The 14393-nt window shown below is 44.5% G+C and overlaps 1 long non-coding RNA gene across 1 annotated transcript; it reads right to left on the bottom strand.

The window, feature by feature from the left end:
- Nucleotides 1–3550: 3550 nt before the first annotated feature.
- LOC143273194 (uncharacterized) lies at nucleotides 3551–11932 on the bottom strand. The gene is made up of 3 exons (XR_013051087.1): nucleotides 11720–11932; nucleotides 4917–5135; nucleotides 3551–3758 (listed from the first exon to the last, which is right to left on the bottom strand). It is a non-coding gene; the product is annotated as an uncharacterized LOC143273194 (long non-coding RNA).
- Nucleotides 11933–14393: the final 2461 nt, after the last annotated feature.

Genomic DNA, 14393 nt, shown 5'->3' with positions numbered 1-14393 from the left:
AGGCATCTGAGGGCAGAGCTGAGTGGCTTGACAATACTTGGCATCCAGAGCCTCAGTGAAAGTGACTTTGTTTTTATTAGTGAGCAAAGTGTGTTGTGTTATGATTTACTTTTCTGAGTCAGAGGAGAGACCCAAACAATTATTTGGCTGTGGAGTATTTGTGAGGTCCCAGTGGAAGAGGCTATGATTTGATTTTTAACACACATTGACTAATGGCTTAATAATCTGAAAGAGAACTGACAGAACCCTGATAATAGAAGATGAATTTGGGTTGCAAGATCTGAAAATTCTGATCTCCAGGGAGGTGAGTAGATTAAAGATGGGACAGTTGCTTCTTGGTATTGTATGTGTCAGGAAAGAGGGCTTGCTGAAGAACGAACATACCCCAAGGTCTCAGTTACACAAGAAAGGGGTCCTTCTTGTGCGTAGTGATGCACACCTACACTTCCTGCAGCTGGGAGATGATGAAGGTGGGAGAGTCAGAAGTTCAGATTCTTCAACTGTGTAGCAAGTTCAAGGCCAGTCAAAGAGACTGTCTCAAAAAGCCAAAATCAATCAATCAAGTATAAGTGTACTTCTTGCTCATTAAAGGCAAAGTCAGGCTGCTCTCCAGGACAGCTCTGATCTACCCATAGCCTTGACGTTTGGAACACGTGGCTCCCAAGGTCACCAAGGCAAGGAAGAGAGACCCAGAGGACAAGTGGCAGCTTTTATGATCATAGCCTGATGCCAAGATTGAGTTTGTGAACTGCCCAAGAAGGACAGGAGTCAGTGGGGGCTGCTGAGCCAGCCTTCAGCACGTGCTTTAAGTGAGTTCTTCATTTTCTCTAGGGTGTATTGGCACAATTTGGGGTAATGGTTCTGGAAGTTTGGAATCAGAACTGCATTCTGTGTTGGGAAAGCTCATCAGTGGTCTTAGGATACACTCTGAGTCAGACTGGTATCACAGGCAGATCCCTAATTACATCTTTTAACAAACAATGCCACATTCACAAGTTAAGGTGAAAGCATGTTTTGGGTGGGGAAGGCATTATCTAACCCAACACAAACACCATTTGGGAAGGACAAATATTACCATCATGTCATATATGGCCCAGACAGTTATTACAACAGAACTAAGCTTTTTTGATAAAACTGGACCCTTCTTTGGGTCCCTTTTTAGCCACACATATTTACGTGTTTCCTAGTAGATCACAACCCCCTGCTTAGTTAGTTAGGCATCTTTCCAGCCCACATCTTTGTATTTTCGTCTCAGCTTATATTTTCCATAATTGAAGCTTAGGAATGGTTTGTCTTTTAAAAATTTGCATAATTGGCATCTCGTTAAAGTATTATTTAAGACTATTTTGCATAGTCAGCATTTCATTGGCAAATGGAAAATCACAAACTATTCACTCTGATGAATATACTGTATTATATCATATGAGTATGCTAAGTGCTGTTTATGAAATCCATTGACAATTTAGATTGTCTTCAGATATTTTCCTTACAGACTCTAGTAGGGCTCTTCAGAGAAAGAGAACCAATAGGCCATATAGAGACCTTAAGCTATCTGTATCTCTCTATCTAACATGGACAAAATAGAGGGAAGAAGAATGAAGAAAAGAGTGGGGGGGGTGGAGGGAAGAAGAGAAGAAGGAAGGATGAGAGACAAGTGTGTCCCATCTTCACATGCTGCAGCTTAGACCTCAATCTTCCTGTGGATCCATATGTTAAAGGCTTGGTCCTGACCCATGCTGTCCCTGGGAGGTGGTGGGGCTTTTAAAAGTGAACCTAGGATATTGGGAATGTGCCCTTGAAGAGGATTGCAGGGTCTGCTGCCTCCCTCCTCTGTCTTTTGATTCTTCAGCCATCCCCACCCTGGTGTTCTGTCTTCCCACAATTCCAACAGCAGCAGGAGCAGGGTCAATAGACCTTGGACTGCAGCTTCTTTCAAAACTATGGACCAAAGCAGGACGCTCCTTCAAAGATCTATAACTATCTCACTCTATGTAGCATCCACCGTGTTTAGTTTATCATCTCAGCTGCCTTGTCAGGGTGAGAGAAGGCTGCTGGCACATTTAGAGGAGATTCAGCATACCCGCAAGGGCTCCAGTCAGCTCACTGCCGCACCCACTACGTCTTACAGGCTCACTCACATTTTGTAGGTTCAAACTCAAATAAACAGTAGCTCTCTGGTCCCCTAATCCATTTTCAGGACCCCTTGCCACCCATGGACATTTCATGAATTGTTCCGGCGTCTATGTTACTACTCAGAGATGGATGCCTTGCTTTCTTCCCAGTACCTGTCTGCATTTCCATTTCTCCTTTGCAATGCCCTCTGCAATAATCCCAACACTGGAGTGTCTCAGCCTTGGCGTTCTTGGCAACTGGGGACAGAGAAGCTTTGTGGAAGGGTTGACCTATGCACTAGAGGATGAGTGTCCATGACTCTATGTAGCAGGAATCTTAAAAGTTCTTATTAATAAAATCAAACCCGAGGCCAGTTATTGGGGTGAATACTGAAAGGTCAGAGAGACAGAACTAGCCACAGCTTTCTCACCTCGCCGGATCCTCAGTTGGTTCTTGTCTCCTCAGACTGGAGGCCTCTGAGTCCTCATCCGGAATGAATCTCAGCTGAATTACTGCTCAAAAGCCTGAATGCTTAACCAGCCAAATTCTTAACCAGCCAAAAGCCTCTAGTTTCTGGTCCTTACGCCTTATATATCTTTCTGCTTTCTACCACCACTCCCTGGGATTAAAGGCTGGCTTTCTGGGATTAAAGGCATGTCACCATGCTTGGCTATTTCCAATGTGGCCTTGAACTCACAGAGATCCAGAGGGATTTCTATCTCTGGAATGCTAGGATTAAAGGTGTGAGTGCCACCATTTTCTAGCCTTTGTATCTAGTGGCTGTCTGTTCTCTGACCCCAGATAAATTTATTAGAGTACACAATATTTTGGGGAACACAGTACCACCACAACTCTACCCACTAGATGCAGGAGTACTCACCCCTTTTTTTGTGACAATTACAAATGTCCACAAACGTTGTCAAATACATCCAGGCTGGCCAAATCACCCACAGTGAAAACCAGAGACAATGGAAACTCTGAAATACAGAAATGGTGGCAGATGCTCCCAGGAAAACCCCCTTTGGGACATGCTGGTGGGGGGAGGCAGGAAGGAAGGGAGGGAGGGAGGGAGAGGGGGAGGAGGAGATGTGTAAAAGCATTCCCACCACCTGGTGTCCTCTCTAGCAGCACCTGCTTTCTGGTTGATCTTAAGGCTTAGGTTCTGACCAGAGTTCTCTGCCTGAATGTAAAGGGAAATAATAACTTCATGAGCAAGACAAATCAAGAGTAAATATAGAAAGAATCTGTCTTTTATTTTGATGGCAGGAAGTGATAGTAACCTAACAGGGAGTTTTGCTTAAATTTTCTGTCTCCTTAATTGAATTTTCTCCCTTGCTTTCACAGCGGGGACTAAGCTAGCAGATGTTATTATTGCACCCTGCCTTTTGATGTTAAGGGAACTTTAAGGCAACCAAGATAAATAAGAATAAGAGTCATCCTTTATTTATAGGTCAGGTATCTGTCAGTCACTGCAATGTAAGGCAAAGATCTCAGAAGAAGCCAAGATGTTCTGCAGTTCCCAAGATGCACAGCATGGAGTACCTTCACAGGGAATTGTGGCTGTGCTCACAGAGAACTTCATCCAGTCAGACGTGGAGTTCCGCTACTGGCTGTCCATGCAGCAATTCAGGAAATAGTGACTGTCACTGCAAGTGGAGAAAAAGGATTGCTTACACCCTGCAGAGAGAAGATGAGTAACAAACAACAAGAAACCAAGAGCAGTAAGACAGTAGTATCTTAAGACCTCACAAGCCTTAGAAGCTTGAGGTTCCTTAGTCTACGCGATAAATAGCCATAGGTATTCCACTCTTCCCCTGAAAAACATTACAGTAGAACAGAGCACTGGACACATATAAAGATGGTACGGAGTCATCAAGACAGGTTAATTTACATAAAATTAATTATCCCTTATACCAAGGCAGTGTTAAAGCATCTTAAATATAACTGACTCAAGAACAGTGTAATGGCTGGACAACACAACTGTACTTCTTGAGGCTAGGGAGATGGCTCCATGGATAATGTGTTTGCTACACAAGCATGAAGACCTCAGTTTGGATTCCCAGGACCCATGTAAAGAGGCAGGTTTACTAGTGTGCAATTATAATCCCAGTGCTGAGAAGGGAGAGACAGGATCACAGGGGCTTTCTGGACAGTTTGACCAAATCATCAAGCTGCAGTTCAATGAGAGACTATTTCTCACTAAGCAAGGTGGAAGGAGCTGGAGAAAGACATACAACATTGACTTCTGGGCTCCATATGCATGTGCACAGGTATACACACACACACACACACACACACACACACACACACACACACACTTCATGCCACTGGCCTGTAGAATTAAAAATGAACAGGAATTGTCTTCTTTCATTATTAGGATTGAATCCAGGGCCCTGTGTACTAGGCAAGAACTCTCTGTTGAGCTCAATTTCCTAGCTTGTTTTTTATTTTGGGGGGGACAGGGTCTTACTAAGTTGCCTAAGCTGGCCTTGAACTTTCTGTGTACCACAGCCTGACCTGAGATTCTTTCATTTTGGGGCGGGAGGAGGGTAATTTATGATTTTATAATTCTTTAAAAATATTTCAATTATTCTTTGGAAATTTCATAAATATATTTTTCTCATATTGACCCCATTACCATCTCCTCCCAGATCTACATCCAACCCCCACCAACCCAATTTTGTGTCCTCTTTTTTAAACACAGGGAGACCAATTTGTTCTGCCCAAAAACTCTTGGGTGTGATATCTACCCTGGAGCTTGGTTGACCTACCAGGAGCCACACCCATAAAGAAAATTGACTCACCTTCTCTCCACAGATATCAATTGCTGATAGCTCTCAGGGAGGGGTGTGACTTTGCATTAACCTCTCCTCCATGCTGGGATTTTGCCTGGCTTGAACTTGGGTAGGTTTTGAACATGCTGTGAAATTGCTGTGAGTTCATGTGTGTCCAGTAGAAGCAGTCATTCACCATCTCTGGCTCTTATAGTTTCTCCACTCCCTCTTCAGTGATGATTTCTGAGCCTTTGGGAAAGGAGTTTGATATAGAGGTTCCACTTCAGTCTGAGCACTCTGCAGTCTCTTAAGTTGTATATGTTATTAATTGTATGTCTCTGTATTAACTGCCATCTACTACAGGAAGAAGCTTAGGTTGAGAGATATGCTACTCTATGGCTATAACAATAAGCCAGTTTATATAACCACTTAGCAGAATAATAGTAGTTGATTCTCCCTTACTACTTGCTGGCCACAGGTTCTTGGTCCCAGGAACAGTGCCAGGTATGGGTTCCATCCTGTGAAGCAAGCCTTCAATCCAATCGGAAAGTGTTTGGTTGCTCTAACAACATTTGTACCACTGCTGCACTAGTGGGTGTATCTTGCCAGGCCAATCATTATTGTAGTTCACAGTGTTTGTAGCTGGGTCAGACTGTTGATCACTTCCCCCCTCTGATAATAATATTCATAGAACTTTCCAGAACTATGACACCTAGCCAATAGAAATAAAACTTCTATGGCCTGGAATGATTTTATCTCCCTGCTTTAGCCTCCCAACTGTCTGGGATCATAGGCAGGTATCATTCTGCACAGCTGTTTTGAATTTATCATAGTTTAAAAACTTTAATTTCTAAGATAGTTGAGGGTTTCCCAATGTATCCGGTGTGGTGGTGGTGGTGGGGGGTAAATATAACCCAAATGGTTAAAGTAAAAAATAAATGTGCTGAGTTGGAGGTGTAGGTCAGTGGGAGAACATGTGCTTAGCATAAGATTGAGTTTAATCCCCAGCACCAAAAATAAATAAATAAGCTATGCTATCGAGTAAATGGGTGAAACTAGCAAAAAAAATCACCCTGATTGAGGTATTTCAGACCCAGAAAGACAAATATGGTATGTATTCACTTACATATGGATAGTAGCTGTTAAGTTAATGATAACCAAGTTATAATCCATAGAACCACAGAGGTTAGGTATAGAGTAAAGGACTAGAAGGTACATATAGATCTTATTAAAAAAGGGAAATAGAATATATGGATGGATGGAAGGGTCCTGGTATGGGAAGATCAAGGGCAGAGGGTGAGAGAGGGAATATGGGGAGAGATAGCTAAAATTAAGGGCTATCTGAAGAGTAGTATGGAAGCCTAATACAATAGAAGTTTCCTAAAATATACACATATATGAAGGCAATCTAAATGATATTGCCAAATAATGAAGAGACAGGGTTCCAACTGGCCATTTCTTGCCACCAAATGAAGCAGCCAGTACCAGAAATGGGTTATATCTTGTTGGCCAAAGGAGTCCCATGGGAATCCCCAAACAACACAAGCTGTTGCCAAGGCTATAGGTTGTTCTCAACAAACTGACAAGCAGGCCCTATTGCTAAAAACAACATTTACACAACTCACTGAACATGGAGAAGTTGAGCTGGAGTCTTCACCCCACATTCTAGTGTCTTTGGTACAGGAAGGCATTCTGCATGCTACCAAAAGAGAAACATAAACACCAATCCAGCCACAAACTTTTTGATCTACAATGGCGTCCTGCCTGCAAGATATTCTAGGGCAACGGTGTCCCAAAGCTTGCAGGAGTAACCAACCAATATTTGATTTGATGTAAGGCCCACTCCACAAGATGGAACCCACACCCAACACTGCTTGGGTGACCAGAAACTTGATAGTCCAGAGACTAAGGGTGAAACCAAATACCACTGTTCTGAAAAAAAATAAAAAGTAGCAATAAAGTGATTCCTAATGACACTCTGGTATACTCATAGTTCAATGCCTTGCTCAGCCGTCATCAGAGAAGCTTCCTCCTGCAGTAGATAGTAACAAATACAGAGACCCACAACTGGACAATGTGGGGAGAGTGAAAGACCTTGGAACACTCAGCCTCAAATGGGATGTCTCCATGAAATCCCTCCCCTCAGAGCTCAGGGAACCCTGAAGAAGGTGAAGCAGAAAGTATCTAAGAGCCAGAGGGGACAGAGGACACCAAGAACAAAAGGCCTTCTAAATCAACATGAGCAAAGCTCATATGAACTCACAGAGACTGAAGCAGCATGCACAGGGCCTGCACAGGTCTGTACCAGGTCTTCTGGGTGTATATTATGGCTTCCAGTTTAGTGTTTTTATGGGATTCCTGAGTGTGCAAACAATCTGATTCTTGTGTCTTCTCTTGTGCTCTTTTCCTTCTCTTTGATTGTCTTGTCCAACCCCAATGTGATGGTTTTTGTTTTATCTTACCATAGTTTCTTATCATCTCTCAGAAGCCTATTTTTTTTTTCTAATGAGAGATAGAAAGGGAGTGGATCTGGATAGGAGGGGATGTGGGGAGGAACTGGGAGGAATAGAGTCAAGGGAAATTGTCATCAGGATATATGATGTGAGAAAAAAAAACTATTTCCAATAAAAAGCAAAATATAAAATAAAACACCATGATTAAGGCAAAAATAAGCAACAAAAAATAAGCTGCTTAAAGGGTTAAAAAGGATTGCCTTGATGGCTCTCTCAGTAAGTCTTTATAAAAGCAACGTAGTGAGTGAAATGCCACTGGAATTTATTCAAAACTAGTAAATAATCATATTCTAATGAAAAGAATGAGATGTCATGATTTTGGGGGCCTGGGTTTTATTTTTAACTCTGACAATGAAATATGACTACAAATCTAGTGGTTTGGTAATGGAACTTTCCCATACTCTGAGGCTGGCTCCTCTGATGAGTGTTGGCGAAGGGTTTCCACATGAGCAGTGAGAGCTGATGGATGAAGACATCCACTGTCTCAGCTGATAACAACGAACAGATTCCTGGTGGCACGAACTGGGCAGAGTGTCCATCGCTCATCTCTGGATTCAGAGGCATGCCTGGAGAGACTTACTAGCAGTCATAATGGTCAGGCTTTAGGCGCTGACTCACATAAACCCACACCACCGCCATGTTCCCAAGACCACACTGTCTTGGTACATTGTCAAGTGTGCAGGTATGTCTCAGTGTCCTGTCAAGTGAGAAAGTTGCTCATGTCCACTTTCTGAACCTGAGCCCTGACAGGGTATTTCCCTTGACAGTTCTGTGTTCCCTGGCAGAGCTGGAAGAGAACTGCATAAGGGGCATAGATCATTGGCCAAGACATACACTGTGTTTGGAAATGTACTTGGTTTGTACAGATGACCTTTCTGAGTGCTAACAGTTTGTTTGTTTGTTTGTTTGTTTGTTTGTTTGTTTTTAAGACAGAAAGGTTTGCATTAGAATTCTTCTTTTTTTCCCCTTAAAGATTTGAGAACCCTAATGTTCTTCTAATGATTTTAAAATGCATTTGATCTGATTGAAGGCAAACAGATTTATTCAAAACCTTTCATTTCCATCACACACAAATCTCCAAGCACATTTCTCAGCTAGGACAAGGGGAGTTGTGAGAATAAGCAGACGTCCCCCACTCAGTGGACACACAGTCTTTGGGGCAGAGTTTGAACATATCAACTGTCAGTCCACTGGGAAGCTCTGGGCAGCCAACTGGGGTGCCATTCTCTGAAGAAAGGAAGTTTTTTTTTTTCTAAATCGTTTCCATAGGAGAGAACTAACCACACCAATTTTTGCTTCAGACTTTCTAGACTGTTTCTCCAAGTCTATGGAGGCTTTTCAAACCAGTTCCAAACATTCTTGTCAAGTTGAAATGGCTCCGACTCTCTCGTCCAAGGGCAGAGACATATTTGAATGAATAGGGTGTGAGGTAGTTTTCTGAGAGTTGTTTGGATTTCAGGAAGTGAGCAAGATAAGCTGAATGGCCTTTCCTGCTCTGACTCTAAAGAGAAAGAGAAAAAAAGTCTTGTCCGTGCCCAAAGATACTTGAGACAAACCACTGACATTTCCTAAGTTCAAAAGCACAGAAAATCTAAGGAAAAGGGAAAATCAGAGCTAGAGGTCCGGGATGCGGTAGAGACATAGCAAAAGAGCCACACAGATCGTGACAAGTGAGGACAACCATGCAGCTCCTGAGGGTGTGTTCGGTGCTGTTTGTTTTTGTGTGGCGCCTGTGCAGTGAGAGGAAATGGTGGACACCTGCGGGTCTGCCTGGCTTCCCTTCCCTTCCCGTGCGGTTCAGTCAGGAAGAGAAGTCATTTGGTGGCACTGATAGACCATTCCGCAGAAAAGTTCTACGTGGCAAAATAGATGGTGTGGAGCCAGGGTGTGTATTTGCTTTTCTTGACTTTATTTATTTATTTAAAACAAGTAAAGAGAGGCAGCCTGGTGTCCCCTCCATTGTAGGACAAACCAACATGTGAAGGAGGGTTTATATGCAGACCTCTTTGGATGTCCTAGCTCTAAGCCAAGCTGCTGAGCAAGAAGAAGGGAGCTGTACTCTGACCTCTCAGGAGCTAGGCTTTTCAAACAGAAACTCAGGCATTCCAGGTTCCAGTAAGTACTCACTCTTACCCTCCAGAGGAACACTGTGGCCTGCAGCATACCTGGGATAGAATGATGTGATCCGGAAACTTGTTTGACACTGGGGATGGGTGCAGGGAGCGTGGGTTCCTGATGACTCCCACAAACAACGTTTGCATATGCTTCAAAGGAGAACTGCTTTCAGTTTCATGCCTTCTGACCTTGGGCGCACCGGGGACAGAGTGACAGAACACCAGTGGGGTATGAAACTGCACTGTTTCTCATTGTCCTTGAAGGAGGAGCTAGCTAGAGTTGGACCCCAAGAGTCTTCTAATGACCATTTATAGAAAAAAAGAGCCCAAACCCCAGCTTTTCCTTTTCACTGTATCCTACACAAACTGCAATATCCATAACAGAAAACGTTCCAGGGCTGAGAATATTGCTCAGTTGTAAAGCACTTGTTCAACGTTTGTGAGGCCCTGGGTAAAAACAACCAACCAATCAACCAACCAAAGCATTCCATTTCTCACAAGAAGTGTTCAAACACTGATGCATGTACTGTTTGACTGGACTTGATTCACAAAGCACGTAGGGCCTGGGATCCCGATCTGGTTTGTTCCGGGAAATTCATTTTTTCTGGGTCAGCCAGTGAAGGGCAAGCACTCCATACACAGCTCTGTCCATCTCTATTTGCAGTTATTGACTATGAGGGAGACTCCGATCGCTGAGCCTAGTTTTCTCATCGCTAAATTCAAAAGGGCTTATCCGATCTCTGCATCAGACATAAAGCCTATGTAGAGAATCTGGTGAAATGCCCAAGCACTGAGGCTTGCTTCTAGTCAGATACTCCAAATACAGTCTTTCTGTCCCTTTTCTGAAGAGAGGCTGCTGTGGAGAATGGCTGACAAAGCCGGTGACAGGAGGGACTGTTACCTCTCGGTATAGACTCATAGACAACTGGGGGATACACAGTTCCCAGCCACCACCTCACTAAGACTCTTACAGATTAGTCCCTGCTCTATCAGCTGAGCAGTTTCCAGGAGCTCCGTGATGAAGTTCTCTTTGAAACTGGCCCGCCCAGGACAGATGTGGGAGGGCCAGCGTAGCAGTTGGACAAGCACAGGAGTGTCTGCCTCTCACCCGAGTTCACGGGTCTAAGCTTGGTCTATTCCAGAACATTCCATCCTTTCCCCCAGAGAATGGAATCACACTGTCTTATCTCTTAAGACCCAAGGGCTTGTAGTGGCACCTAAACATACTGTTGGGCCACATCCAAATGTCTGTTACTCTGGTGCCTGCAGGTGGTGTGCAAGCTCCTCTGTCCTTTCTCTGGTCCTGCCTCATCTCTACCCCTTAGCTTTCTCCCCACCTCTCCACAGCAACTTCTGCGACATTCCTTTCTTCACTCATGAATCCCAAAAGAGCAACCGGATTACTGTCTAATGTTAGAGAAGCCTGTGGAGACCATCCTCCCTACAAGGGAGATTAGAGCGACATTTGCCGAGGTCCCTCCCTGCATCAGTCTCGAATGTACCTTTCTTCCCATGTACTGGTTCATCTGAGATGTGAGACCCCAGCTGCCCACACAGCACCCAGGGGAGAGGCTCTCTGGCTGCCTTCCTGGAGGGGTCACCTATCTGAGTCCTTCCTTGTTATGGGAGGAAAAGCACCTGCCAGTGCCTGCGGCCACTTGATCCCAGCTTCACAGCACCCTGTGGGTGGGGAGAAGGCTAGAAGGGGGAGCCAGCTGGTGAAGGCGCCAGGCTTTGCCTTTTTCCCTAGTCACTAAGCAATTCTCTCATCCCTGCAGGCACTTTACTGCTGAGATTCAGGGCGAAGGTATTTGAAGTCATGCCAGTAAAAGCTCTGGAAACAGGGATGGGAGCTTGTGCTGGAAGCCAGGACAGAGCCCCATGCTGATTCCCTATTCCTCTTATTTATTTGCATGATCTGAGCTAATTTCTCAGCTGTAATCTACACCACCCACCACCTAGGAACTTCCCAGAAGTGTCCAGCAGGGGAGGGGCGGGAATGAGAAAGAATGTACCCCACTCTTAGGCAGTGTCCATGTTGCCTAAAGACTATTCCCAGATTCTCACAGCTGATTTAAAATAAGGAAAATATGTTGGCAACAAATAATCAATGGAGGATGCCCCAATTTTATAAGAGGACAGAGATAGGACCTTATCAGAGAGTGAGTGCCACACACAGGGACCCAGTTCTTAGGTTCTTACTTACATTCTGGTCATTTTTCCTTGGATTTGTTTGCATTCGTTCTGATCTGTAAAAGTTATTGGGGCTTGAGGTGTCGCTTCCTGGTAAGGCATGTGCCCAGCTTGTGCAACGCGCTCTGTGCTCCATTTCAAATACTGAAAAGAAAAAAAGTTTAGAAAACTTAAATGCATGTTGCTAAGTGAAAGAATCTGGCCTGATATGGCCATACTATGTAATTCCAACAAAAATATCACCCTGGAAAAGACAAAAGGAAGGAAATAGTGAAAAATAAAAAGGAGAGACCGAGACAGAGACAGAGGCGGGGGGGGGGGGGGGGGGGGGGCTTAAGCAGCTACTCAGAGTGAAACTACTCAGTGTGACCCTATTGTAACTGACACACGCCACTATGCATTTGTCCAAATCCGAGCGCCTACAACACCCAGAGTGAATGCTTATGTAAACTCTGGTGAGCTTGGTGACGATGATATATCTATGTAGACTCATCAGTGGAGAGCTACCCACATCTCTGCGAGTAGCTTTCTATATTGTATGTAGACACCAAGCCGTTTGGCTATTACAGACTTAATCACCAAAAACTTGTTAAATACATATTATTTTACCTTAAAACATGCAAGGGATTTTTTTTAGACTTAAAGAAGTAAAATTATTCTCCTGTCCCGCTGCTTTTTATCGTATGTGTATCAAGGGTAGAAAGAATCAGAGTGAATAAGACTGAAGGGAAAGACTCACACAATGGCCCAGGTCTCCATGGGACACTGGGCCAGGATCCTAGAAGGACACCAAAATCCACACATGCCCAAGTCCCATGTGTGAAATAAATAAATGTTTGCACAGAACCCACCCAGAGCTTTCTCTGCACTTTAAATCATGTCTAGCTGACTCACAATATATAGTACCAGGAACATTAATCTTGTTATACTGGATTATTTAAGGAACAATGAAGATAAGTCTGCACATGTCCAGTAAAAGCTAAATGTTTCCTTTCAAATATTGTGTATCACTGGTTGGTCTAAGCGGAGGATTTAGAACCTGAAGGTTAGGAGGGCTGAGTATGCCGGCAAAGCGGCTAATGGGCATGTGCTGTGGAGTGATGGATGGCCCAGCCTTCCTAACTCGAAGGGACACATGTGCAGGCCTGGATTTCTGCAGCTCACAGAGTCCACAGCATGGCAGGGCTGGGCTTTTGTTCTGAGTAAAAGCTGAGGTCAAGATGTGGGCTGAGCTGAGTCCTTTGGAGGCTCTGGGGAAAGCATCTTTCCATTACGCTATGGACATTACATTTCCTTTACACTGTGGACAGAACCCAGTGCCTGTCGTTGTAGAACTGAAGGTCCCATTTCCCCAGTAGTCATCGTGTTGCTCCTCCGTGACTTGTGTTAGTTCCTTTGTGGCACTGTGTGAATCCCTAATAGCTTCCAAGAGGGAAACCGTACCTGGGCTCAGGTTCAGTCCATCACGGTGGGAAGGCGTGTTCATCATTGTGGGAGCACATAGCAGAGGCCCCTCGCATCAAACTGGGCTAGGAAGCAGGGAGTGGCCATGGTTAGGGGCTGGGTACTATCTTCAAGGATCACTCCTGGTGACTTACTAGTACCCTCCAGGCCCCGCCTCCTAAAGGTTTCACAGTCTGCTCAAATAGCATGACCAGCTGTGAACAAGCATTCAGAACGTCAACCTCTGGAGAATATTGCAGATTTAAACCATGGCTGATCATTTTTGTAACACTCCCTCGTGTGTGTGTGTGTGTGTGTGTGTGTGTGTGTGTGTGTGTGTGTAAGTAATGTGCATGAATATGTGTTTGCATTATGTAATTGCACAAATGTGATGTACATGCATTTGTATGCACATACAAGAGTGGGGACCTAAGGCTGATGTCACATGCCTTTCCATATCACTCTCCACCTTGAACAATGAGGCAGGGTCTCTCCCTGAACCTGGAGCCCACCCTACTTTGGCTACCCAGCTGGGCTTGGCCACCATTCCATCCAGCTTTTTCTGGATGTGTTCTGGGGATTTGAATTCTGGTCCTCATGCTTTTCTGACAACTGCTTACCCCTCTAAGACATCTCCCTCCATCTTCTAAGGATGAGTTGGCTTTTCCTCTGTATCTTTTGTCTTTGAGCCTTTCCAGCTAGGGTCTCTTAACCAGATTCAAAGGATGCAGGTAATCCAGTCAGGTCCACAGGCAATTTTTCTGTTTTAAGGTGAAGTGGTTCTGGACCATAACAACATCTGTAACAACCCTTCATAGCAGTACTTTGTGTTGAACTGAGTGACAGGGAGACGTATGTAGAGCATGGCCAGATTTCTGCCTGCCATAGTAGCCTTTGAAATGTGTGAGGCTATTGGGTGAGTAGCTTTGGGGTCTTCCCATCCTGTTCTTGCTCTTCCCACTTGGATGGCATGCTTGGCCTCTGTGCTTTGCTACTGCAGACAGCCCTGAAGCCACAACAGCTACACCTCCAAGGCCTAGCAGGAGAGCTGTGGAGTCTGTCTCTCTTCCCAGGCAGTGTGAACTTGGGCCAAGACCACCAGCACAGGTGGTAATTGTGACAATTTTCTTTGAGATCAGATTACTGGCTGACCCCACCCCCTCCTGTCATGCTCAACCCCCACCCTTCCTCAGATGGAAATGATTTGTGGACCTTAAGTAAGTGTGCTCTAGAGGCAGAGCCCT

The sequence above is a fragment of the Peromyscus maniculatus genome, chromosome 5, assembly GCF_049852395.1.
Source record: "Peromyscus maniculatus bairdii isolate BWxNUB_F1_BW_parent chromosome 5, HU_Pman_BW_mat_3.1, whole genome shotgun sequence".
NCBI lineage: Eukaryota > Metazoa > Chordata > Mammalia > Rodentia > Cricetidae > Peromyscus > Peromyscus maniculatus.
This window is presented reverse-complemented; position numbering and strand designations above follow the sequence as displayed.